This window comes from Urocitellus parryii, chromosome 14, assembly GCF_045843805.1.
Source record: "Urocitellus parryii isolate mUroPar1 chromosome 14, mUroPar1.hap1, whole genome shotgun sequence".
NCBI classification, from domain to species: Eukaryota; Metazoa; Chordata; class Mammalia; order Rodentia; family Sciuridae; genus Urocitellus; species Urocitellus parryii.
In genome coordinates this window covers 48,643,439-48,670,280 of record NC_135544.1, presented here as the reverse complement: position 1 = coordinate 48,670,280, position 26,842 = coordinate 48,643,439, and the positions used below count along the sequence as shown (strand labels likewise).

Below are 26,842 nucleotides of genomic sequence, written 5' to 3'. Positions count from 1 at the left end.
TAAGCAGCAATAGATTCTTCCAACTTACGCCTTACATCGTCACGTGCTAAAATCAACATTTCATTTTCCGTCTTGAGTTCAACAGCAACTTTCGTTAAGTTTTCATTGAGCTGTTCCTCTTGAGAAAGATTTTGCCTTAGGTTGCTAGCTTCAGCTTCTCGTTCTTTAGGCATGTCATCCTTACAATGACTGTTAGAGTCTTCATTCAGAGAGGCTCGATACTTACTCTTAAACCCAGACAGCTCCTCTTCAAGTTGTCTAATGTGATCCTTAAGCCCAAGGTTTTCCTGCTGGACGTTTGAACTATTTTTTTGTGACTGATTTAGCTGATCTACTAAATCTTCTACTTTACCTTCAAGCTTCTGCTTAGTTAAATGCAAATCACTGAGGCTCCGTGCATTCTCAGTTAACTTCTCCTTCTGCACATGCAGCTCTTGGGATATGTTCATCTGCTCATCCTCAAGTTGATGAACTCTCTTTTTTTCATCATCTAGATCTTGTTCCAACTTCTTGATGACAAGGTCTCCTTCATTTTGTTGTTTTGATAGCTCATCTTGTATCAAAATCATGTGCTCTGTAGCTTCCCGATTCCGATGATCCAGTTCTTCTAACTCAGCTATCAGCATTTTCTTTTCATTGATAGTCTGATTCAGTTCTTCCTCCTTTGCCTTCAAGTGAAGTTTTAAGTCTAGTAATTGTACATTCAAATTCATGTCCGTTGAAGCTTTGTTTTTCATGACTTGATAGTCACGGCTCAGTTTTGACAGTGACATCTGAAGTTCCTCTTTTTCTTGACTCAATGATGACTTCTCTTTTTCTAGAGCTTCAACGTGCATTTCAAGTTTCAGATTGTCTTCAGCAAGACGGTTATCCTGGTTTAAACCATTTAGTCTCACGATTTCCTTCTCCGCATCAGCCAGGGCTCGTTGAAGCCTGAACACTTCTTCCACTGCTGAATGCTGAGGAAGGGTTCTCCCCTTTTCTGCCACAGTAGAACTCTGCTCCCAAACTGAAATTTCATGCTGATGATCATATATGTCTGGACTTTGGTTTGGTTGAAGAGTCTTGATAGTATTTAGTACTTTGCAGATTTCACTTGAGTCAGAATGGTGCGTTCCCTGAGCCTCAGCAATCTGCCTCGAGTGGCCAACTTCAGATTCATGTTTTGCAACTTCAGTTGGTAATCTGTTTGTTTCTTGTTGTGATAAAATTATGTCACTAAAGTCCGTGTCATCATCACGAAAGGCTGAAAAATGACTACCGACCAGGGAACCGAGCGGAGCCGGTGCAGTTGTTGTTGGTACACCACAAGCTCCCGAGCGTACTGATTGAGCAGCTGCCTGTAGTTGGAACATTTGATCTTGCAGTACAATCTGTCCTGCTTTAGGATGGCTGATCTCTACCTCTTTCTGTGGCAGTTGATTTTGGGAACTTACAGACTGATGGTTTATTTGTAGCTCTGATGCTTCATGCTTTTCTTCCAGGTCAGTACAGCACTTTTTCGGTCCTTCATTCTCACATCTTAGTGTGGAATCAGTAGTTTCCATTTCCTTTCTCCCACCATGATGTAAAGCTGCTTCTGGGTCTCCTAAGTCATCCAGAAGCATCTCCCTGTTGAAGGTGGAGCTCTGGCCGGTGAGGAAAGCCAAGCTGCTCCCCACCTGACCCAAGAAGTGGCCCAAGCCTGAGCCCAGGCCTCCAAACCAGGACCACATCGTGGCCACTTCAGTGATCCATCGGACCAGCTCTGAGAAGCGCGTCCATCACCATCCACTTCTCTGCCCCGAACGTCCTCCGGCGTTGCCGGGGTCGATTATGACCCAAGCGCTCAGAATTCCTCAGAGCGCGGGGTTCCTGGGGCTCCACCAACACTAATCATCCCTTCCTGCCTGTAAACTCAGAAGCCTGTCCTGCGCTTTGACCAGGGACTGGCATCCAGTAGCACACTCACCCCCTGCAGGGCCTCTGCTTCTTCCCTGCACTTGCCTGTCAGCTATTGGCTCACAGGATTGGGCAGGGTTGGCTGGGAGGAGCTAGAGACCCCGGAAAGTGTCCCAGTTTGAGTCCCAAGGCAGTGTGCTGTGGAGCCAGGAAGAATCAATGTTGTAGATGAAATCCAAAGGTAGTTCACTGGACAGTTCCCTCTTGTCTGGGAGAGGTGGGCTCTTTGTCCCATTCAGTTGCATTCAGTTGACGAGGTGAGGTCTCGCTCCACATTAGAGAATGGAATCTATTTAACTAAAAGTCCCCGATTCAAAAGTAAATCTCACCCCATAACACCAGCACAGACACACCCAGAATAAAAGTTGGCCAAGTATCTGGGCATCGTAGCCCAGACGAGTTAACATATAAAATTAACCATCACAGAGTCTTAATCAGTCTCAGAATTCAAATTATAATACGGATTAAATTTCACTAAAGAACCATCTTTACCCTTTCCAAAAGTAAACTTTTGCTGTTAATCTATAAATTTTCGAGTTCATTTTAATATTATTTGGTCCTTGTTGATTCTGATTGAAGTTTATTTAAGTGCTCAAAAATTCCGCTTAAATTTCACTTAAGAAAAATTTGTTTTAGAGCCAATAGGTTGATGTTCACTTCACCTATGGTTGTTTATCAGTGCCAAATATAATCCAGGTTTCAAGAGTACAGAGCGAAATAGAAAGTTGAGAAATTTTCTACTATGGAGTAACAATCCTAAATGTAATTCCCATACCTCTAAGGATCAGAAGGAGTTAAGATAAGGCCCTGCTTTCCAAGGTGTTTAAATTCCAACAAGTTAATGAGGAGGCAGTTTTGTAGAGTTGGGGACAAAGCAAAGAGAGGAAGCACGTGGGCTGTAACAGACAGACCAGTTGGGACCAAAGCAATTTTGGAGCTAAACTGACAGAATGCATTTATGAAACCTCTCTCACAAGCATGAGTTGAACAGTAAATGAGAACATAGTGTGTGTAGTTCTCACCTGATGGCTGGTGCAGAGAAAGTGGCCAACAAATGGAGCCTGCTGCCACTTTGTTCATATTTGCCTTTTTGTTTCCTTTAGGATCATTTTCCTTATTACCCTTTAGAAGGGGTTTGGGTTTGCTCCCATTACTCTCTTCCCAGAGCCCATATTCAGGAGACTCTTTTCCTTGAGCTGTTCTTTCTATATGTCTGTTCAGGAAACAAAACCCCAAGGTGGCAGAAATAAAATTTTAAAAAAGGAAGAATTTTTGGAAAATTAATGGTTAAATAGATTCTAAGGATCATATGAATCACCTCATAATGTCTCTTGCCTTCAAGATAGAGCAAGTAGACATAATTACTCAGATTGCTATCAGAACCTAGTGACTGCATTTGTGTCCTGTGCTAGAAAAGGAAATCTTCTTGGTCCTTCTTATTCATCTCCAAATCTGAGAGAGAAGTCAGGCCTGTGTTAGTCAATGTCTCCTCATAAAAGACTAAAATAAAAATTTAAGCCCCTTTTAGCATCTGCTGAAGTGAGAATCCACGCTGTACCCCAGCTGTGTCTACTGTTGAAGAAGGCATCAACAATACCAAGTGTCCTTTTCTCCCTTTAGACCATTCCTCCTGTGTGTGTGTGTGTGTGTGTGTGTGTGTGTGTGTGTGTTAGAAGACTTTTTCATCACTTTGACAACATACCTGAGAAAATTAAATGAGTAAATATTTATTTTGGTTCAATTTCAGGCTCCATTGCTGTGGCCTGAAGTGAGGCAGATTACCATGGCAGAGAGCCTGGCTTCAAAACAGAGCTTCTCAACTCATGGAGATCAGGGAAATGGTGAGGGGAAGAGAGGACTGAGGAATATGATGTACCCTTCCAGGGAATCAACTCCAGTGGCCTACCCTCCAACTAGGCCCTACCGCCCACAGTTTTGACCAACTCCCGATAGTCCTGTCCAATCATGAACCCATCAGTGGATTGATCCACAGACGAGGTTAGAGCTCAGGATTCAATTCACCTTTCTGTAGAGTCCGTTCTGAATGCTGGTGGATTGGGGTCCAAGCTTTCAACACATGACCTTTGGGCAACATTCCAGATCCAAATTATAGCAGGGTGCCTCCTTCTCTTTAGGTGTTCTGTGTTTGTTTATTGTTTTAAATCACAAATAATGATCCTTTTTCAGTGTAAGACCTATCCCATTTGGCTTGAATCTGGTTCCAGTGGTTGTTGCTCCTCCTGCTGAAAGGCATTTCTGATCACTCAGATTCGGTCTTCTAGCATGGTTCACTCTGACCACAGCTGTTTGTCATTTTGTATTTCTATCTGAGAGAGATACCTACCTAGTGTATTCGAAACTGACCGTCCAAATAAAAGCATTTCTCTTCTTCTCAATATGTTTGGAATATTCCTGGAAACTATGGGGGATATGGAGGGAAAACCCTGGCTCATTCGCGAGCACATGTGACAAAAAGGATCCAGTATTCGTAAGTGTATCCTTATCCATATATTCAGTGCCCAAAAAGTACAAGGTATTGTGGTAGATATTGTGAACAACATAAAGCTGTGTTATATACATTTCCTGCTATGAAGTGCAATTGAATACAGTCAGTCAATGGAGAAGCTGTTACATAGAGTGATCCTTGAATTATAATGCAAGGTCAGCCATTGACGACTGTGGTGGTGAGGATCTCATATGGGGGAAAAGACTAAGTAAGAAAGAATAAAGCCAGAAGTAGAGAGCCCTTAATAATGTGGCTTTGTTAAAACACAGTTGAAGGTTAAAGTAAGGAAAGCTTTTTGAGTCTATAAACATAGGGTGATAAATTCTATGCAAGATATTAAGTTTGTACTTCTTTTAATACCTCATGATTCATTCAAACATTTTCTTATAGATTTCAGTAGAATTTTTAAATCTCTTTAATATGGGCCTTGTCTCGTTTCTTTTTTTAAATTTTTATTGGTTGCTTAAAAAAAAATTACAATGATCTTGACATATCATATTTCATACATTTGATTCAAGTGGGGTATGAATTCTTATTTTTACCACGTGTACAGTTTGCAGGATCACATTGGCTGTACGTGCAGGTTTATACATACTGCCATACTAGTGTCTGTTATATTCTGCTGCCTTTCCTATTCCCTCCCTATCCCCCCTTCTGTCCCCTCCCCTCCCATAATCTCTCTCTACCCCAGCTACTGTAATTCATTTCTCTCCTTTTTTTCCCCCTTTCCCCTCACATCCTCTTCTATGTAATTGTGTGTAACAATGAGGGTATCCTTCCATTTCCATGAAATTCCCCTTCTCTCTCCCATTCCCTCCCACCTCTTGTCCCTTCTAATTGGTAGTCTTCTTTTCATGCTCTTCCAGCCTGCTCTGTTTTGAGTCCCCCTCCTTATATGAAAGAAGACATTCAGCATTTCTTTCCTAGGGATTGGCTAACTTCACTTAGCATAATCTCCTCTAATGCCATCCATTTCCCTGCAAATGCCATGGTTTTGTTATTTTTTAGTGCTGAGTAATATTCCATTGTGTACAAATGCCACATTTTCTTATCCATTCATCTATTGACTGGCATCTAGGTTGGTTCCACATTCTAGCTATTGTGAATTGTGCTGCTGTGAACCTTGATGTAGCTGTATCCCTATAGCATGCTCTTTTTAGGTCTTTGGGAATAGTCCGAGAAGGGGAATAGCTGGGTCGAATGGTGGTTCCATTCCCAGCTTTCCCAGGAATCTCCATAATGCTTTCCAAATTGGCTGCACCAATTTGCAGTCGCACCAGCAATGTACAAGTGTACCTTTCCCCCCACATCCTTGCCAGCACTTGTTGTTGTTTGACTTCCTAATGGCTGCCATTCTTAGTGGACTGATTTGGTATCTTAGAGTGGTTTTAATTTGCATTTCTCTGATTGCTAGAGATGGTGAGCATTTTTTTCCGTGTATTTTTTGATTAATTGTGTATCCTTCTCTGAGAAGTGTCTGTTCAGGTCCTTGGCCCATTTGTTGATTGGGTTGTTTGTTTTCTTAATGTTTACTTTTTGAGTTCTTTGTGTACTCTGGATATTAGGGCTCGGCACATTTGTATCTTTAAGAATTGGCATAATCAATGAAATGTTCCGCACACGTTTGTAGGAAGATTAACATAACACTCCAGTGACAATACAGTAGTAGAAGGCTTGATTTGGACTGAGAAGTTGTTCAGTGAATGCTATATTGCCCATAAATTTGAATTCTCATTATCATAAAGAAGCAAGGTGGAAATAAGAATTTAAGAGAGTGTTGGGTCTATGGCTCAAGTAGTAGCTCGTTCACCTAGCATGCGTGAGGCATGGGGTTTGATCCTCAGCACTACATAAAAAATAAATAAATAAATAAATAAAATAAAATAAAGATGTTGTGTCCACTAAAGGCTAAATAATAAATATTTTAAAAATAGAATTTAAAATAATAGTCCATAAATGTTATGTACAAACTGTGAAAGTAGATTCGTCAACAGATTAATTGTCTGCCTCGAGCTAGAATCAGTTGCCTACTGATTTGCCTGGATGATGTTCTCAATTCTGGTTTTTTTTTTTTTTTTTTTTTTTTCTTTCATTCCACTGGGCAAACATCTGCCGGGCTTTCTTGATGGCAACATAGTGATTACTGAGCTCCACCCTATTAGAAATACAACTAGTTTTCAACTCATGAAAGTCTATAAAAGCCACTTTTTTAGAAGTCTCTAAACTTTGGAACTATTCAATGATACTCTATTTTTGCCAGCAATAAACAATATATATATATATATATATTTATTTTAATGTAAAGGGCAAGGTATTGAACAGACACTTCACAGAAGAAGCAATACAATCAGTCAATAAATATATGAAAAAATGTTCAACTTCACTAGTAATGAGAGAGATGCAAATCAAAACTACTCTAAGATTTCATCTCACTTCAATCAGAATGGCAATCATCAAGAATATAAGCAACAGTAAATGTTGGCGAGGATGTGGGGGAAAAAGGTACACGTATACATTGCTGGTGGCACTGCAAATTGATGCAGCCAGTCTGAAAAGCAGTATGAAAATTCCTCGGAAAACTGGGATCGGAAGCACCATTTGACCCAGCTGTCCCACTCATTGGTTTATAACTAAAGGACTTAAAATCAGTATACTAAAAATTCATTAAATTTCATTTAAATTAATACAATTTAACAAAGTCAATTTAAATAACATTTAATATAGATTAAATCATTTAATATTAACTATATAATAAAAATATTAATAAGATTAATTTTAATAAAAATCCACTTAGTGGTTTTAGAAACTACAGGTATCAGAGAAATATTAGCTATATATTCTACTTTTGTCTGCTCTCTCATTTTGCCTAACTTAAGCTAGAAACTTTTGTTTATCTTTTATCTTAATTTACCAAGATAAAAATGGGAAGACAAAACACCCAGTAGCTACAAACATCAGCTTTTCCTTTTTTTTTTTTTTTTTTCTAAATTTTGCCTTAACATTTACATTATTTTATCCAGTATCCAGGTATTTTCTTATGTTTTTATGTTAAAAGCATATGCCGTTTGATTTCAATCTCTTTTCAAATACATATATCTAAATCCCTGTTGCTTCTGCCATTATAGTATTTTAATTTAATTCCATCTTGATTTTTGCTTTAATCTAACAATTATTTGGAATTGTTTCTATGGCCCTAATTTCATTGTATATGGAATTTTTTTTTTTTTTTTTTTTTTTGAGGAGTCAAAATTCTTCTAATTTTAGATGCACAAAGAATTGCAGCCTGTGTGATAACACCTTTACGGAATTGGCTGGCGTTTTCATTGTGGTCTAGGGCACGGTAAATTTTGGTGGCTGTAGCCTGTGTGTTTGAACATGATATGTAGTTTTGTGTGCATGGTACAACTTCTTGGTATAGCTCCTCAGTCAGGCTTCTTAAGTGCATTACACAGCTCTTCTCTATCCCTCCCTGCTTGTTGGTGGTTCCTTGTTTGGGTTCTGAGAGAGGGATGTTCAGTTGATGCCTTTTATTCTGCAGGGTTTCCCATGTTTTTGCTCTATGTACCCCACGGTGTGGTACCCCAGATAACTATCTTATTGTTGTCCTGTGCTCTGTGATCCCTGGTATGTAATACTGAAAGCATGAAGCAGCCTGTTACCTCTCAGCTTCTGCAAGTGAACTGTTTCCTTGCACGTTCTATGTTTGCTTTTGTCTTTTCAACTTGATCTACTCTTTCATAATCTATTTTTGTGTTCAGTCCTTGAAATTCTCATTCTTATTTTGGATCACTGAGCATTTCAAATGTCCTTTTCTAATTTCTATGAGGATTTGGTGGTAGAAGGAGAAAGAGAGGTGAAACATGCTCATTTTCAGCCTTTAAGATTGAACCTCAAATCTTAGTGTAGTTTTGATTTTCACTTCTCTAAGTGCTAGTGATGATGAGCATATTTGCATAAATTTGTTGATTAATTTTATATCATCTTGGGAGAAGTGTCTGTTCAGGTCCGTGGCCCATTTATTGAATGGGTTATTTTATTTTATTTATTTATTTATTTATTCGTTCGTTCATCCATTCATTTATTTATTTATTTATTTATTTATTTATTTATTTATGTGTGTGTGTGTGTGTGTGTGTGTGTGTGTGTATTTAGATTTGTGAGTTCTTTCTATACCCTAGAGATTAGTGCTCTATCTGATGTGTGATGGGGCAAAACTTTTCTCCCAAGATGTAGGATCCCTATTCACCTCCCAGATTGTTTGTTTTGTGGAGAAGAAACTTTTTTAGTTTGAATCTATCTCATTTATTGATACTTGATTTTAATTCTTGTGCTATAGGAGTCTTATTAAGGAATTTTGGGACTAATCCCATATGATTGGAATTAGGGCCTACTTTTTCTTCTGTTACATGCAAGGTCTCTGGTTTGATTCCTAGGTCCTTGATTCATTTGAGTGGAGTTTTGTGCATGGTGAGAGATAGGGGTTTAATTGCACCTCCCTCCAGTTAGAATGTCAGCGATTTTTGAAAATGGCAGCTATGATGAAGACAACAACAGTAAGTGTTGGTGAGGATTTCAGGAAAAATGTACACTCCTACACTGTCGGTGGGACTGTAGATTGGTGCAGCCAATATGGAAAGCAGTTTGGCGATTCCTTGGAAATTTGGGAATAGAACCACCATTTGACCTAGCTATCCCTCTTTTTTGGTCTATACCCAAAGGACTTAAAAACTGCATACTACAGGGACACAGCCGCATCAATGTTTATAGCAGCAAAATTCACATTAGCTAAATTGTGGAAACAACTTAGTAGATGAATGCATAAAAAAAAAAATGTGGCATTTATACACAATTAATATCACTCAGATACTTACCCTCTCGCTCAGTCCAGGAGACGCTAGTGCCCTTCACTACCTCTGTCAGAGCCTGGTTCGGACAGCTGGTGCCTCGGAGAGGACAGGCTGATCCTGCCTGCCTCCCATGTACCCTTTGTCACAGGGAGCGACATTCATGTGAGACCAAATAAAATCCAGTCATAGACATTAATAGAATATCTCAAAAAAGTATTTAATAAAAAGGCTAGCAAATACAGGGTCTTTAATGAAACTTTAATAAAATTTATGAGACAAGGAAACTGAAAGCACAATATTTTCTTAGGAACTTTTCTGTTTGGTGTTATTCTTTACAATATAGCAGCTTTTCCTAAGAATGCAGGGAGTATGAAATTTCTAAGGCTATCTTGCTGTGTTCTCCATTAAACCCCTTGTCTTAAAAAAACCTTGGATCTAGATTAATCTTTGTAATTTTCTGAGTACCTGTATAACATATTTTTCTCAAGAATGCAGTGAGGTCGCCGTTTCCAAGAGCTCTTCAATTCTGAAATATAAGAAGTGTGTTTCCAGGCATTGAAACCCAAAGGCTCACCTAGACACAATGGAGTGAGCAGAATATATAAAAATCTCTCATGACAAATCTGAACTCTGCTTTTCCCAACCGTGTGAAGTCTACTGGAATAAGATTCCAAGTAATTTGGCAAGTCGAAGCCAAATATATACTTTGATATTCTTCTCGGGAGTAAGCCGTGTGATGTTACAGGAAGGCAGATTTTAGTGCTGAATTTCTGATCGTATCCCCCCAAAAGTTGTTCCATGCATATCATGCAAGAATGTAACCTCCAAAAAATAAATAAATAAAAGAGAGGACATTTGACGTAAGAAGGCTGGATAATATTTGCATGTTCGTGTATTTTTACCACACATCATACCTTCTTATTTCTTCCTTGCTCTGATTTGAAGCATATGCTTTCATTTTTCATTTTGGCTTACCGTGTTATCACTTAATAATAATTCAGTAAATTTACTTAGAACAAGAAAGTCACCTAATGACTCATGTCTTAGAGATGCTTTCAAATAAAAGTAATTGTGCATTTTGTACCATAGAGTATTCCCAGTGTTTCCTAGAATTGTTGCAACTGATGCTGGAGGCTTTGAAATAGAGCAGGAGGCATAAGGGCCGTGGCTTGTGACCCTTCCCAAAGTATGTAAGATTGATAGACATTGAATGCAAATAAACAACTATGCATCATTGAATTTTTTCCTGTCACTAAAATGCTAGTAGAGCTCAAGGAATTGTGAGCCTCTTTGTCTGCAGTACAGGAAAAATAAGAAATTTAAAGACTTGAGTTACATACAATTTCTGATAACATACCTTAGGTTGGTTCTCAGCTTAAAAAACACAAAAAGAGAAATGTCATCATTTTCCATAGCATTGGGAAACTTTTCATAGGTGGGAAACTTTACTATCAGAGCTCATCGGTTCTCAGACATTTATATGTTTTGAATACTTGGCCAATGTGACTTTGGGATGCGTCCTCCAGTTGTTGTTTCAGTGATTTTGTTCATGCCTAACAACTGATGGCATCTTAATTTTGGTAAAATAATGTAAATGTTAAGGTGAAATTTAGAAATAAGAAAGGAAAAGCCGATATGTGTGTAGCTACTAGGTGTTTTTCTTCCTTTTTTTTTATTTTTGTAAAGTAAAGCAAAAGATAAACCAAAAGGTTCTAGCTTAAGTTAGGTAAAATCAAAGAGGAGAAAAAAGAAGATAATATTGCTAATACTTCACTGCCACCTGTAATTTCCAAAACAACTAAGAGCATTTTTATTAAAATTAACTTTATTGACATTTATATTAAATTATATAGTCAATATTAAATAATTCAATCTATATTATGTTAAATTTACTTTGTAAAATTGTATTAATTTAAATAAAATTTAATGAATTTTTAAATATAAATCATACTATAATTTAACATAAGTTAATAAACAATATCAATTAATAAAATGAATTTAAATCAAACCATAGTATTAATAAAAGAAATTTAAATAATACTACTAATAAAATTAATTTAAATTAGATTGATTTAAATTAGATTAATTTATATTAAATGATAGTATAATTTATATTTAAAAACATATTAAATTTTGTTTAAATTAATTTTAATAAAAACGTTCTGAATGGTTTTAGAAACTACGGGTGTCAGAGAAGTATGTGCTATGCAATCTGCTTTTTCGCTTCTCTGATTTCACCTACTTAAGCTAGAAACTTTTGATTCATCTTTTACCTTAATTTATCAAAAGGTTATAACTACTCCTGTTGTAAAGCTTTTCATCTTCCAAAAACTGTTGTCAGCTTATTTCTCTCCCCAACTTGTTTTGATCAAATGTTTTATAAAATGTGTTTATAAGAATGATTGTAGAGCCCCCAATAGTATGTAGATAAGCAGTCCAGATATTTAATGATACATTCTTACTAATTAACTTTTCCATTGGCAATGGATCATGTGATCCCACTTCGGGCGGGGTTGCCTCATAAAAATACTCTTCCTTCTGGACATATTTATCATCTGGAAAACTGAATTAATGTGAAGTGACTTTCGTAGAGAAATGGAAATCAGCAAAATGGATAGGGGTCATAGAATTTGGATTCAAAGCATCTTAGAATTTATCCACTAAGCTTCCTGTTTAGGTCCTCCCCATTGGAATTTTCGCTTGGTAGTTGTACAATGTTATCTTGGATAAACTAAATATTCTCAACGTTTTGCAACATTATATTTGGTTTTCATGTACTCTGAATCTGAGACATCCTTCTCATGGGTTGGATTTCTCTTGTTTCCTGTGATTGCATGTATCGTTTTTATCTTAATGCCATTAAGTGAGGTTGGAACTAGTGGTTCAAGAAGGCTGCTCTGTACAGTGGCTCACAAAAGTACATCAGAATTGATAACTGGTGATGATTATCTGCTACATTGGAACAAAATTCTATAAACAAAAAGTGCTACAAAAAACAAAACAAATTTTTTAAAAAGTACTATAGCAAAAAATCACAACAACAACAACAACTAAAGAAATAAAATAAAATACCTAGTAGCCATACACTTACATATACCAGCTGTTTTGCTTTCTCTTTTTGTCTACAAGCACATGCGTGCTTTTTCAAAAGGCCATGCTGTAAAACATCAAAAAGGGTTATGGCTTCTTTAGAATAATGCTAAATATTTAGAAGATCCTGGAGTACAGCTCTGGCCCTGTTGTGCAGGGACACTGGCGACGGTGTAAAGGTGGGCATGAAATCTGCAATGGGTGTGAAAAGAGGACGCCCAGGTCCACCAAGTCCAACTCCAGCGAGGTTACTAAGAGGCACCGCTGCAGAACGTGGGACCAAGAGTGGATTCCCGTTGGTGCTTCTGCCAGCTCTTAATTTGGCTCCATCTTTAACATTTCCTGGTAAAGGGGTTCTGAAAAAGAACTCTGAAGCACGGGTTGGGGTTGTTGATTTGGTTTCGGAGGTGTGCTGGGGACACTTGTTGAAGCCCCTCCAAGGCAACTCCTCATCCACTTTCTGACACCACCATAATCTTTATTCAACAAGTGCTCCATTTCGTCCTCTGGAACGTCCAGGATGCTCCCCATCAACTGCAATACTTCACGACGACGTTTGCCTTTTGTTGTTTGGAAATGAGCGATTAGAAGGTTTCGCATGAGGACTTTGTCCACTTTTCCTTCTGCGCTGTTGACCAAAGTCGACAATTTCTGTTGTGCGTGGTCCAACATTTCTTTTCGGAGCTCGTTTTGTTTTTTCAGTTCTGCCATCTGCTCTTCCTTGAGATCTAAGTCTTCTCTCAGTCTGGAAGCAGAATCCCACAGAGCATTCGCTTGATCCAAACGTTCCTGCAGTGATGTTACTTCTCCTTCTAGCTTTTCGGCCTTGTTCTTCCATTCAGCTATTGACTGTTTTTCTTTGGCTAGTTCAGCAGAATGCAGAGCTTTCTCTTCTTCTTGGAAGTGTTGAACCTCGTTTTCTCTTAGGATTTTTACTTTGGTCTCTTGAAAAATATCAGAATTCAGTGTTTGAGCGTCTCCTCTCTCTCCAGGCAACTGGGCTTTTAGTTCTTCAACAGTTTTCTGCAAGTTCTTAATTTCCTCCTCTCTTTCTAAAATTAACTGGCTATGCGCAGCATTCATCTGCTCATACTTGTACTTAAATTCATGCATTTCCTCCTTCTGCTCCTGTAAAGACTGAAGTAGTTGCATTTTATGCTGGTTTTGATTTTCAATTATATTCAGATGGTCTTGAATTTCATCTTCCAGATGATTTTTGACTATGTTCAGTTGAGATACCTCCAATTCTAGTTCTGTGATAGCATCAAGAGCTTCAGGCTCAGCCACTGGTACAGGTTGCGTAAATATTTCCAGTTCTACTCGCAGATAGTTGTTTTCTGCTCTCATGTAGGTAAGACTTCTGTCCTTTCTTTCAACGGATTGCCTTAAAGTTTCATTTTCTCTTAAGGCCTGAGAACACTTATCTAAATCCTTTTGTAGTTGTGAACTTTTTTCTTCGAGTTTTTCAATAAAAACTTCTTTCTCATTTATGACTTGTATCAATCGCTCCTGTTCTTCTATGTAAGATGCCAAAATTTCCTCAGTTTCTTTTTCATCAGCAGTCATTTGCTCAATATTCTTTTTGAGTCCTGCTATTTCAAAGTCCTTCTCTTGATTGAGTTGAACTGCACATTCGTGTTTCAGCTTTAAGGCCGAGGTATTCCAATCATGTGCATTGGAGAGTTCCTGAATAGTCTGCCTGTGATTATTTGCTTCTTCCAACAGTCTTTTTTCTGCCTGGTGCAGTTTGGCTTCAGTCTCTTCTTTGTCTCTTTTGAGAGTCTCCGTGATAGTGTCTTTTTCTTGAGAGATTTGATTGTAAGCAGCAATAGATTCTTCCAACTTACGCCTTACATCGTCACGTGCTAAAATCAACATTTCATTTTCCGTCTTGAGTTCAACAGCAACTTTCGTTAAGTTTTCATTGAGCTGTTCCTCTTGAGAAAGATTTTGCCTTAGGTTGCTAGCTTCAGCTTCTCGTTCTTTAGGCATGTCATCCTTACAATGACTGTTAGAGTCTTCATTCAGAGAGGCTCGATACTTACTCTTAAACCCAGACAGCTCCTCTTCAAGTTGTCTAATGTGATCCTTAAGCCCAAGGTTTTCCTGCTGGACGTTTGAACTATTTTTTTGTGACTGATTTAGCTGATCTACTAAATCTTCTACTTTACCTTCAAGCTTCTGCTTAGTTAAATGCAAATCACTGAGGCTCCGTGCATTCTCAGTTAACTTCTCCTTCTGCACATGCAGCTCTTGGGATATGTTCATCTGCTCATCCTCAAGTTGATGAACTCTCTTTTTTTCATCATCTAGATCTTGTTCCAACTTCTTGATGACAAGGTCTCCTTCATTTTGTTGTTTTGATAGCTCATCTTGTATCAAAATCATGTGCTCTGTAGCTTCCCGATTCCGATGATCCAGTTCTTCTAACTCAGCTATCAGCATTTTCTTTTCATTGATAGTCTGATTCAGTTCTTCCTCCTTTGCCTTCAAGTGAAGTTTTAAGTCTAGTAATTGTACATTCAAATTCATGTCCGTTGAAGCTTTGTTTTTCATGACTTGATAGTCACGGCTCAGTTTTGACAGTGACATCTGAAGTTCCTCTTTTTCTTGACTCAATGATGACTTCTCTTTTTCTAGAGCTTCAACGTGCATTTCAAGTTTCAGATTGTCTTCAGCAAGACGGTTATCCTGGTTTAAACCATTTAGTCTCACGATTTCCTTCTCCGCATCAGCCAGGGCTCGTTGAAGCCTGAACACTTCTTCCACTGCTGAATGCTGAGGAAGGGTTCTCCCCTTTTCTGCCACAGTAGAACTCTGCTCCCAAACTGAAATTTCATGCTGATGATCATATATGTCTGGACTTTGGTTTGGTTGAAGAGTCTTGATAGTATTTAGTACTTTGCAGATTTCACTTGAGTCAGAATGGTGCGTTCCCTGAGCCTCAGCAATCTGCCTCGAGTGGCCAACTTCAGATTCATGTTTTGCAACTTCAGTTGGTAATCTGTTTGTTTCTTGTTGTGATAAAATTATGTCACTAAAGTCCGTGTCATCATCACGAAAGGCTGAAAAATGACTACCGACCAGGGAACCGAGCGGAGCCGGTGCAGTTGTTGTTGGTACACCACAAGCTCCCGAGCGTACTGATTGAGCAGCTGCCTGTAGTTGGAACATTTGATCTTGCAGTACAATCTGTCCTGCTTTAGGATGGCTGATCTCTACCTCTTTCTGTGGCAGTTGATTTTGGGAACTTACAGACTGATGGTTTATTTGTAGCTCTGATGCTTCATGCTTTTCTTCCAGGTCAGTACAGCACTTTTTCGGTCCTTCATTCTCACATCTTAGTGTGGAATCAGTAGTTTCCATTTCCTTTCTCCCACCATGATGTAAAGCTGCTTCTGGGTCTCCTAAGTCATCCAGAAGCATCTCCCTGTTGAAGGTGGAGCTCTGGCCGGTGAGGAAAGCCAAGCTGCTCCCCACCTGACCCAAGAAGTGGCCCAAGCCTGAGCCCAGGCCTCCAAACCAGGACCACATCGTGGCCACTTCAGTGATCCATCGGACCAGCTCTGAGAAGCGCGTCCATCACCATCCACTTCTCTGCCCCGAACGTCCTCCGGCGTTGCCGGGGTCGATTATGACCCAAGCGCTCAGAATTCCTCAGAGCGCGGGGTTCCTGGGGCTCCACCAACACTAATCATCCCTTCCTGCCTGTAAACTCAGAAGCCTGTCCTGCGCTTTGACCAGGGACTGGCATCCAGTAGCACACTCACCCCCTGCAGGGCCTCTGCTTCTTCCCTGCACTTGCCTGTCAGCTATTGGCTCACAGGATTGGGCAGGGTTGGCTGGGAGGAGCTAGAGACCCCGGAAAGTGTCCCAGTTTGAGTCCCAAGGCAGTGTGCTGTGGAGCCAGGAAGAATCAATGTTGTAGATGAAATCCAAAGGTAGTTCACTGGACAGTTCCCTCTTGTCTGGGAGAGGTGGGCTCTTTGTCCCATTCAGTTGCATTCAGTTGACGAGGTGAGGTCTCGCTCCACATTAGAGAATGGAATCTATTTAACTAAAAGTCCCCGATTCAAAAGTAAATCTCACCCCATAACACCAGCACAGACACACCCAGAATAAAAGTTGGCCAAGTATCTGGGCATCGTAGCCCAGACGAGTTAACATATAAAATTAACCATCACAGAGTCTTAATCAGTCTCAGAATTCAAATTATAATACGGATTAAATTTCACTAAAGAACCATCTTTACCCTTTCCAAAAGTAAACTTTTGCTGTTAATCTATAAATTTTCGAGTTCATTTTAATATTATTTGGTCCTTGTTGATTCTGATTGAAGTTTATTTAAGTGCTCAAAAATTCCGCTTAAATTTCACTTAAGAAAAATTTGTTTTAGAGCCAATAGGTTGATGTTCACTTCACTTATGGTTGTTTATCAGTGCCAAATATAATCCAGGTTTCAAGAGTACAGAGCGAAATAGAAAGTTGAGAAATTTTCTACTATGGAGTAACAATCCTAAATGTAATTCCCATACCTCTAAGGATCAGAAGGAGTTAAGATAAGGCCCTGCTTTCCAAGGTGTTTAAATTCCAACAAGTTAATGAGGAGGCAGTTTTGTAGAGTTGGGGACAAAGCAAAGAGAGGAAGCACGTGGGCTGTAACAGACAGACCAGTTGGGACCAAAGCAATTTTGGAGCTAAACTGACAGAATGCATTTATGAAACCTCTCTCACAAGCATGAGTTGAACAGTAAATGAGAACATAGTGTGTGTAGTTCTCACCTGATGGCTGGTGCAGAGAAAGTGGCCAACAAATGGAGCCTGCTGCCACTTTGTTCATATTTGCCTTTTTGTTTCCTTTAGGATCATTTTCCTTATTACCCTTTAGAAGGGGTTTGGGTTTGCTCCCATTACTCTCTTCCCAGAGCCCATATTCAGGAGACTCTTTTCCTTGAGCTGTTCTTTCTATATGTCTGTTCAGGAAACAAAACCCCAAGGTGGCAGAAATAAAATTTTAAAAAAGGAAGAATTTTTGGAAAATTAATGGTTAAATAGATTCTAAGGATCATATGAATCACCTCATAATGTCTCTTGCCTTCAAGATAGAGCAAGTAGACATAATTACTCAGATTGCTATCAGAAACTAGTGACTGCATTTGTGTCCTGTGCTAGAAAAGGAAATCTTCTTGGTCCTTCTTATTCGTCTCCAAATCTGAGAGAGAAGTCAGGCCTGTGTTAGTCAATGTCTCCTCATAAAAGACTAAAATAAAAATTTAAGCCCCTTTTAGCATCTGCTGAAGTGAGAATCCACGCTGTACCCCAGCTGTGTCTACTGTTGAAGAAGGCATCAACAATACCAAGTGTCCTTTTCTCCCTTTAGACCATTCCTCCTGTGTGTGTGTGTGTGTGTGTGTGTGTGTGTGTGTGTTAGAAGACTTTTTCATCACTTTGACAACATACCTGAGAAAATTAAATGAGTAAATATTTATTTTGGTTCAATTTCAGGCTCCATTGCTGTGGCCTGAAGTGAGGCAGATTACCATGGCAGAGAGCCTGGCTTCAAAACAGAGCTTCTCAACTCATGGAGATCAGGGAAATGGTGAGGGGAAGAGAGGACTGAGGAATATGATGTACCCTTCCAGGGAATCAACTCCAGTGGCCTACCCTCCAACTAGGCCCTACCGCCCACAGTTTTGACCAACTCCCGATAGTCCTGTCCAATCATGAACCCATCAGTGGATTGATCCACAGACGAGGTTAGAGCTCAGGATTCAATTCACCTTTCTGTAGAGTCCGTTCTGAATGCTGGTGGATTGGGGTCCAAGCTTTCAACACATGACCTTTGGGCAACATTCCAGATCCAAATTATAGCAGGGTGCCTCCTTCTCTTTAGGTGTTCTGTGTTTGTTTATTGTTTTAAATCACAAATAATGATCCTTTTTCAGTGTAAGACCTATCCCATTTGGCTTGAATCTGGTTCCAGTGGTTGTTGCTCCTCCTGCTGAAAGGCATTTCTGATCACTCAGATTCGGTCTTCTAGCATGGTTCACTCTGACCACAGCTGTTTGTCATTTTGTATTTCTATCTGAGAGAGATACCTACCTAGTGTATTCGAAACTGACCGTCCAAATAAAAGCATTTCTCTTCTTCTCAATATGTTTGGAATATTCCTGGAAACTATGGGGGATATGGAGGGAAAACCCTGGCTCATTCGCGAGCACATGTGACAAAAAGGATCCAGTATTCGTAAGTGTATCCTTATCCATATATTCAGTGCCCAAAAAGTACAAGGTATTGTGGTAGATATTGTGAACAACATAAAGCTGTGTTATATACATTTCCTGCTATGAAGTGCAATTGAATACAGTCAGTCAATGGAGAAGCTGTTACATAGAGTGATCCTTGAATTATAATGCAAGGTCAGCCATTGACGACTGTGGTGGTGAGGATCTCATATGGGGGAAAAGACTAAGTAAGAAAGAATAAAGCCAGAAGTAGAGAGCCCTTAATAATGTGGCTTTGTTAAAACACAGTTGAAGGTTAAAGTAAGGAAAGCTTTTTGAGTCTATAAACATAGGGTGATAAATTCTATGCAAGATATTAAGTTTGTACTTCTTTTAATACCTCATGATTCATTCAAACATTTTCTTATAGATTTCAGTAGAATTTTTAAATCTCTTTAATATGGGCCTTGTCTCGTTTCTTTTTTTAAATTTTTATTGGTTGCTTAAAAAAAAATTACAATGATCTTGACATATCATATTTCATACATTTGATTCAAGTGGGGTATGAATTCTTATTTTTACCACGTGTACAGTTTGCAGGATCACATTGGCTGTACGTGCAGGTTTATACATACTGCCATACTAGTGTCTGTTATATTCTGCTGCCTTTCCTATTCCCTCCCTATCCCCCCTTCTGTCCCCTCCCCTCCCATAATCTCTCTCTACCCCAGCTACTGTAATTCATTTCTCTCCTTTTTTTCCCCCTTTCCCCTCACATCCTCTTCTATGTAATTGTGTGTAACAATGAGGGTATCCTTCCATTTCCATGAAATTCCCCTTCTCTCTCCCATTCCCTCCCACCTCTTGTCCCTTCTAATTGGTAGTCTTCTTTTCATGCTCTTCCAGCCTGCTCTGTTTTGAGTCCCCCTCCTTATATGAAAGAAGACATTCAGCATTTCTTTCCTAGGGATTGGCTAACTTCACTTAGCATAATCTCCTCTAATGCCATCCATTTCCCTGCAAATGCCATGGTTTTGTTATTTTTTAGTGCTGAGTAATATTCCATTGTGTACAAATGCCACATTTTCTTATCCATTCATCTATTGACTGGCATCTAGGTTGGTTCCACATTCTAGCTATTGTGAATTGTGCTGCTGTGAACCTTGATGTAGCTGTATCCCTATAGCATGCTCTTTTTAGGTCTTTGGGAATAGTCCGAGAAGGGGAATAGCTGGGTCGAATGGTGGTTCCATTCCCAGCTTTCCCAGGAATCTCCATAATGCTTTCCAAATTGGCTGCACCAATTTGCAGTCGCACCAGCAATGTACAAGTGTACCTTTCCCCCCACATCCTTGCCAGCACTTGTTGTTGTTTGACTTCCTAATGGCTGCCATTCTTAGTGGACTGATTTGGTATCTTAGAGTGGTTTTAATTTGCATTTCTCTGATTGCTAGAGATGGTGAGCATTTTTTTCCGTGTATTTTTTGATTAATTGTGTATCCTTCTCTGAGAAGTGTCTGTTCAGGTCCTTGGCCCATTTGTTGATTGGGTTGTTTGTTTTCTTAATGTTTACTTTTTGAGTTCTTTGTGTACTCTGGATATTAGGGCTCGGCACATTTGTATCTTTAAGAATTGGCATAATCAATGAAATGTTCCGCACACGTTTGTAGGAAGATTAACATAACACTCCAGTGACAATACAGTAGTAGAAGGCTTGATTTGGACTGAGAAGTTGTTCAGTGAATGCTATATTGCCCATAAATTTGAATTCTCATTATCATAAAGAAGCAAGGTGGAAATAAGAATTTAAGAGAGTGTTGGGTCTATGGCTCAAGTAGTAGCTCGTTCACCTAGCATGCGTGAGGCATGGGGTTTGATCCTCAGCACTACATAAAAAATAAATAAATAAATAAATAAAATAAAATAAAGATGTTGTGTCCACTAAAGGCTAAATAATAAATATTTTAAAAATAGAATTTAAAATAATAGTCCATAAATGTTATGTACAAACTGTGAAAGTAGATTCGTCAACAGATTAATTGTCTGCCTCGAGCTAGAATCAGTTGCCTACTGATTTGCCTGGATGATGTTCTCAATTCTGGTTTTTTTTTTTTTTTTTTTTTTTTCTTTCATTCCACTGGGCAAACATCTGCCGGGCTTTCTTGATGGCAACATAGTGATTACTGAGCTCCACCCTATTAGAAATACAACTAGTTTTCAACTCATGAAAGTCTATAAAAGCCACTTTTTTAGAAGTCTCTAAACTTTGGAACTATTCAATGATACTCTATTTTTGCCAGCAATAAACAATATATATATATATATATATTTATTTTAATGTAAAGGGCAAGGTATTGAACAGACACTTCACAGAAGAAGCAATACAATCAGTCAATAAATATATGAAAAAATGTTCAACTTCACTAGTAATGAGAGAGATGCAAATCAAAACTACTCTAAGATTTCATCTCACTTCAATCAGAATGGCAATCATCAAGAATATAAGCAACAGTAAATGTTGGCGAGGATGTGGGGGAAAAAGGTACACGTATACATTGCTGGTGGCACTGCAAATTGATGCAGCCAGTCTGAAAAGCAGTATGAAAATTCCTCGGAAAACTGGGATCGGAAGCACCATTTGACCCAGCTGTCCCACTCATTGGTTTATAACTAAAGGACTTAAAATCAGTATACTAAAAATTCATTAAATTTCATTTAAATTAATACAATTTAACAAAGTCAATTTAAATAACATTTAATATAGATTAAATCATTTAATATTAACTATATAATAAAAATATTAATAAGATTAATTTTAATAAAAATCCACTTAGTGGTTTTAGAAACTACAGGTATCAGAGAAATATTAGCTATATATTCTACTTTTGTCTGCTCTCTCATTTTGCCTAACTTAAGCTAGAAACTTTTGTTTATCTTTTATCTTAATTTACCAAGATAAAAATGGGAAGACAAAACACCCAGTAGCTACAAACATCAGCTTTTCCTTTTTTTTTTTTTTTTTCTAAATTTTGCCTTAACATTTACATTATTTTATCCAGTATCCAGGTATTTTCTTATGTTTTTATGTTAAAAGCATATGCCGTTTGATTTCAATCTCTTTTCAAATACATATATCTAAATCCCTGTTGCTTCTGCCATTATAGTATTTTAATTTAATTCCATCTTGATTTTTGCTTTAATCTAACAATTATTTGGAATTGTTTCTATGGCCCTAATTTCATTGTATATGGAATTTTTTTTTTTTTTTTTTTGAGGAGTCAAAATTCTTCTAATTTTAGATGCACAAAGAATTGCAGCCTGTGTGATAACACCTTTACGGAATTGGCTGGCGTTTTCATTGTGGTCTAGGGCACGGTAAATTTTGGTGGCTGTAGCCTGTGTGTTTGAACATGATATGTAGTTTTGTGTGCATGGTACAACTTCTTGGTATAGCTCCTCAGTCAGGCTTCTTAAGTGCATTACACAGCTCTTCTCTATCCCTCCCTGCTTGTTGGTGGTTCCTTGTTTGGGTTCTGAGAGAGGGATGTTCAGTTGATGCCTTTTATTCTGCAGGGTTTCCCATGTTTTTGCTCTATGTACCCCACGGTGTGGTACCCCAGATAACTATCTTATTGTTGTCCTGTGCTCTGTGATCCCTGGTATGTAATACTGAAAGCATGAAGCAGCCTGTTACCTCTCAGCTTCTGCAAGTGAACTGTTTCCTTGCACGTTCTATGTTTGCTTTTGTCTTTTCAACTTGATCTACTCTTTCATAATCTATTTTTGTGTTCAGTCCTTGAAATTCTCATTCTTATTTTGGATCACTGAGCATTTCAAATGTCCTTTTCTAATTTCTATGAGGATTTGGTGGTAGAAGGAGAAAGAGAGGTGAAACATGCTCATTTTCAGCCTTTAAGATTGAACCTCAAATCTTAGTGTAGTTTTGATTTTCACTTCTCTAAGTGCTAGTGATGATGAGCATATTTGCATAAATTTGTTGATTAATTTTATATCATCTTGGGAGAAGTGTCTGTTCAGGTCCGTGGCCCATTTATTGAATGGGTTATTTTATTTTATTTTTTTATTTATTTATTCGTTTATTTATTTATTTATTTATTTATTTATTTATTTGTGTGTGTGTGTGTGTGTGTGTGTATTTAGATTTGTGAGTTCTTTCTATACCCTAGAGATTAGTGCTCTATCTGATGTGTGATGGGGCAAAACTTTTCTCCCAAGATGTAGGATCCCTATTCACCTCCCAGATTGTTTGTTTTGTGGAGAAGAAACTTTTTTAGTTTGAATCTATCTCATTTATTGATACTTGATTTTAATTCTTGTGCTATAGGAGTCTTATTAAGGAATTTTGGGACTAATCCCATATGATTGGAATTAGGGCCTACTTTTTCTTCTGTTACATGCAAGGTCTCTGGTTTGATTCCTAGGTCCTTGATTCATTTGAGTGGAGTTTTGTGCATGGTGAGAGATAGGGGTTTAATTGCACCTCCCTCCAGTTAGAATGTCAGCGATTTTTGAAAATGGCAGCTATGATGAAGACAACAACAGTAAGTGTTGGTGAGGATTTCAGGAAAAATGTACACTCCTACACTGTCGGTGGGACTGTAGATTGGTGCAGCCAATATGGAAAGCAGTTTGGCGATTCCTTGGAAATTTGGGAATAGAACCACCATTTGACCTAGCTATCCCTCTTTTTTGGTCTATACCCAAAGGACTTAAAAACTGCATACTACAGGGACACAGCCGCATCAATGTTTATAGCAGCAAAATTCACATTAGCTAAATTGTGGAAACAACTTAGTAGATGAATGCATAAAAAAAAAAATGTGGCATTTATACACAATTAATATCACTCAGATACTTACCCTCTCGCTCAGTCCAGGAGACGCTAGTGCCCTTCACTACCTCTGTCAGAGCCTGGTTCGGACAGCTGGTGCCTCGGAGAGGACAGGCTGATCCTGCCTGCCTCCCATGTACCCTTTGTCACAGGGAGCGACATTCATGTGAGACCAAATAAAATCCAGTCATAGACATTAATAGAATATCTCAAAAAAGTATTTAATAAAAAGGCTAGCAAATACAGGGTCTTTAATGAAACTTTAATAAAATTTATGAGACAAGGAAACTGAAAGCACAATATTTTCTTAGGAACTTTTCTGTTTGGTGTTATTCTTTACAATATAGCAGCTTTTCCTAAGAATGCAGGGAGTATGAAATTTCTAAGGCTATCTTGCTGTGTTCTCCATTAAACCCCTTGTCTTAAAAAAACCTTGGATCTAGATTAATCTTTGTAATTTTCTGAGTACCTGTATAACATATTTTTCTCAAGAATGCAGTGAGGTCGCCGTTTCCAAGAGCTCTTCAATTCTGAAATATAAGAAGTGTGTTTCCAGGCATTGAAACCCAAAGGCTCACCTAGACACAATGGAGTGAGCAGAATATATAAAAATCTCTCATGACAAATCTGAACTCTGCTTTTCCCAACCGTGTGAAGTCTACTGGAATAAGATTCCAAGTAATTTGGCAAGTCGAAGCCAAATATATACTTTGATATTCTTCTCGGGAGTAAGCCGTGTGATGTTACAGGAAGGCAGATTTTAGTGCTGAATTTCTGATCGTATCCCCCCAAAAGTTGTTCCATGCATATCATGCAAGAATGTAACCTCCAAAAAATAAATAAATAAAAGAGAGGACATTTGACGTAAGAAGGCTGGATAATATTTGCATGTTCGTGTATTTTTACCACACATCATACCTTCTTATTTCTTCCTTGCTCTGATTTGAAGCATATGCTTTCATTTTTCATTTTGGCTTACCGTGTTATCACTTAATAATAATTCAGTAAATTTACTTAGAACAAGAAAGTCACCTAATGACTCATGTCTTAGAGATGCTTTCAAATAAAAGTAATTGTGCATTTTGTACCATAGAGTATTCCCAGTGTTTCCTAGAATTGTTGCAACTGATGCTGGAGGCTTTGAAATAGAGCAGGAGGCATAAGGGCCGTGGCTTGTGACCCTTCCCAAAGTATGTAAGATTGATAGACATTGAATGCAAATAAACAACTATGCATCATTGAATTTTTTCCTGTCACTAAAATGCTAGTAGAGCTCAAGGAATTGTGAGCCTCTTTGTCTGCAGTACAGGAAAAATAAGAAATTTAAAGACTTGAGTTACATACAATTTCTGATAACATACCTTAGGTTGGTTCTCAGCTTAAAAAACACAAAAAGAGAAATGTCATCATTTTCCATAGCATTGGGAAACTTTTCATAGGTGGGAAACTTTACTATCAGAGCTCATCGGTTCTCAGACATTTATATGTTTTGAATACTTGGCCAATGTGACTTTGGGATGCGTCCTCCAGTTGTTGTTTCAGTGATTTTGTTCATGCCTAACAACTGATGGCATCTTAATTTTGGTAAAATAATGTAAATGTTAAGGTGAAATTTAGAAATAAGAAAGGAAAAGCCGATATGTGTGTAGCTACTAGGTGTTTTTCTTCCTTTTTTTTTATTTTTGTAAAGTAAAGCAAAAGATAAACCAAAAGGTTCTAGCTTAAGTTAGGTAAAATCAAAGAGGAGAAAAAAGAAGATAATATTGCTAATACTTCACTGCCACCTGTAATTTCCAAAACAACTAAGAGCATTTTTATTAAAATTAACTTTATTGACATTTATATTAAATTATATAGTCAATATTAAATAATTCAATCTATATTATGTTAAATTTACTTTGTAAAATTGTATTAATTTAAATAAAATTTAATGAATTTTTAAATATAAATCATACTATAATTTAACATAAGTTAATAAACAATATCAATTAATAAAATGAATTTAAATCAAACCATAGTATTAATAAAAGAAATTTAAATAATACTACTAATAAAATTAATTTAAATTAGATTGATTTAAATTAGATTAATTTATATTAAATGATAGTATAATTTATATTTAAAAACATATTAAATTTTGTTTAAATTAATTTTAATAAAAACGTTCTGAATGGTTTTAGAAACTACGGGTGTCAGAGAAGTATGTGCTATGCAATCTGCTTTTTCGCTTCTCTGATTTCACCTACTTAAGCTAGAAACTTTTGATTCATCTTTTACCTTAATTTATCAAAAGGTTATAACTACTCCTGTTGTAAAGCTTTTCATCTTCCAAAAACTGTTGTCAGCTTATTTCTCTCCCCAACTTGTTTTGATCAAATGTTTTATAAAATGTGTTTATAAGAATGATTGTAGAGCCCCCAATAGTATGTAGATAAGCAGTCCAGATATTTAATGATACATTCTTACTAATTAACTTTTCCATTGGCAATGGATCATGTGATCCCACTTCGGGCGGGGTTGCCTCATAAAAATACTCTTCCTTCTGGACATATTTATCATCTGGAAAACTGAATTAATGTGAAGTGACTTTCGTAGAGAAATGGAAATCAGCAAAATGGATAGGGGTCATAGAATTTGGATTCAAAGCATCTTAGAATTTATCCACTAAGCTTCCTGTTTAGGTCCTCCCCATTGGAATTTTCGCTTGGTAGTTGTACAATGTTATCTTGGATAAACTAAATATTCTCAACGTTTTGCAACATTATATTTGGTTTTCATGTACTCTGAATCTGAGACATCCTTCTCATGGGTTGGATTTCTCTTGTTTCCTGTGATTGCATGTATCGTTTTTATCTTAATGCCATTAAGTGAGGTTGGAACTAGTGGTTCAAGAAGGCTGCTCTGTACAGTGGCTCACAAAAGTACATCAGAATTGATAACTGGTGATGATTATCTGCTACATTGGAACAAAATTCTATAAACAAAAAGTGCTACAAAAAACAAAACAAATTTTTTAAAAAGTACTATAGCAAAAAATCACAACAACAACAACAACTAAAGAAATAAAATAAAATACCTAGTAGCCATACACTTACATATACCAGCTGTTTTGCTTTCTCTTTTTGTCTACAAGCACATGCGTGCTTTTTCAAAAGGCCATGCTGTAAAACATCAAAAAGGGTTATGGCTTCTTTAGAATAATGCTAAATATTTAGAAGATCCTGGAGTACAGCTCTGGCCCTGTTGTGCAGGGACACTGGCGACGGTGTAAAGGTGGGCATGAAATCTGCAATGGGTGTGAAAAGAGGACGCCCAGGTCCACCAAGTCCAACTCCAGCGAGGTTACTAAGAGGCACCGCTGCAGAACGTGGGACCAAGAGTG

At 37.8% G+C, this 26,842-nt stretch overlaps 1 protein-coding gene across 13 annotated transcripts in view; it reads left to right on the top strand.

The window, feature by feature from the left end:
• The window catches only part of LOC144250108 (chromaffin granule amine transporter-like), a 236,043-nt gene that overhangs the window by 157,365 nt on the left and 51,836 nt on the right, over positions 1-26,842 (top strand). Inside the window, exons 19-22 of one of the 13 annotated variants that reach the window (XM_077792539.1) lie at positions 7,688-7,787; positions 8,881-9,000; positions 21,884-21,983; positions 23,051-23,170. The exons of the other annotated variants lie outside the window; for them this stretch is intronic. The gene's annotated coding sequence lies outside the window, so the exon portion shown is untranslated. The remainder of the gene's footprint in view (positions 1-7,687; positions 7,788-8,880; positions 9,001-21,883; positions 21,984-23,050; positions 23,171-26,842) is intronic. 13 annotated transcript variants of the gene reach the window in all.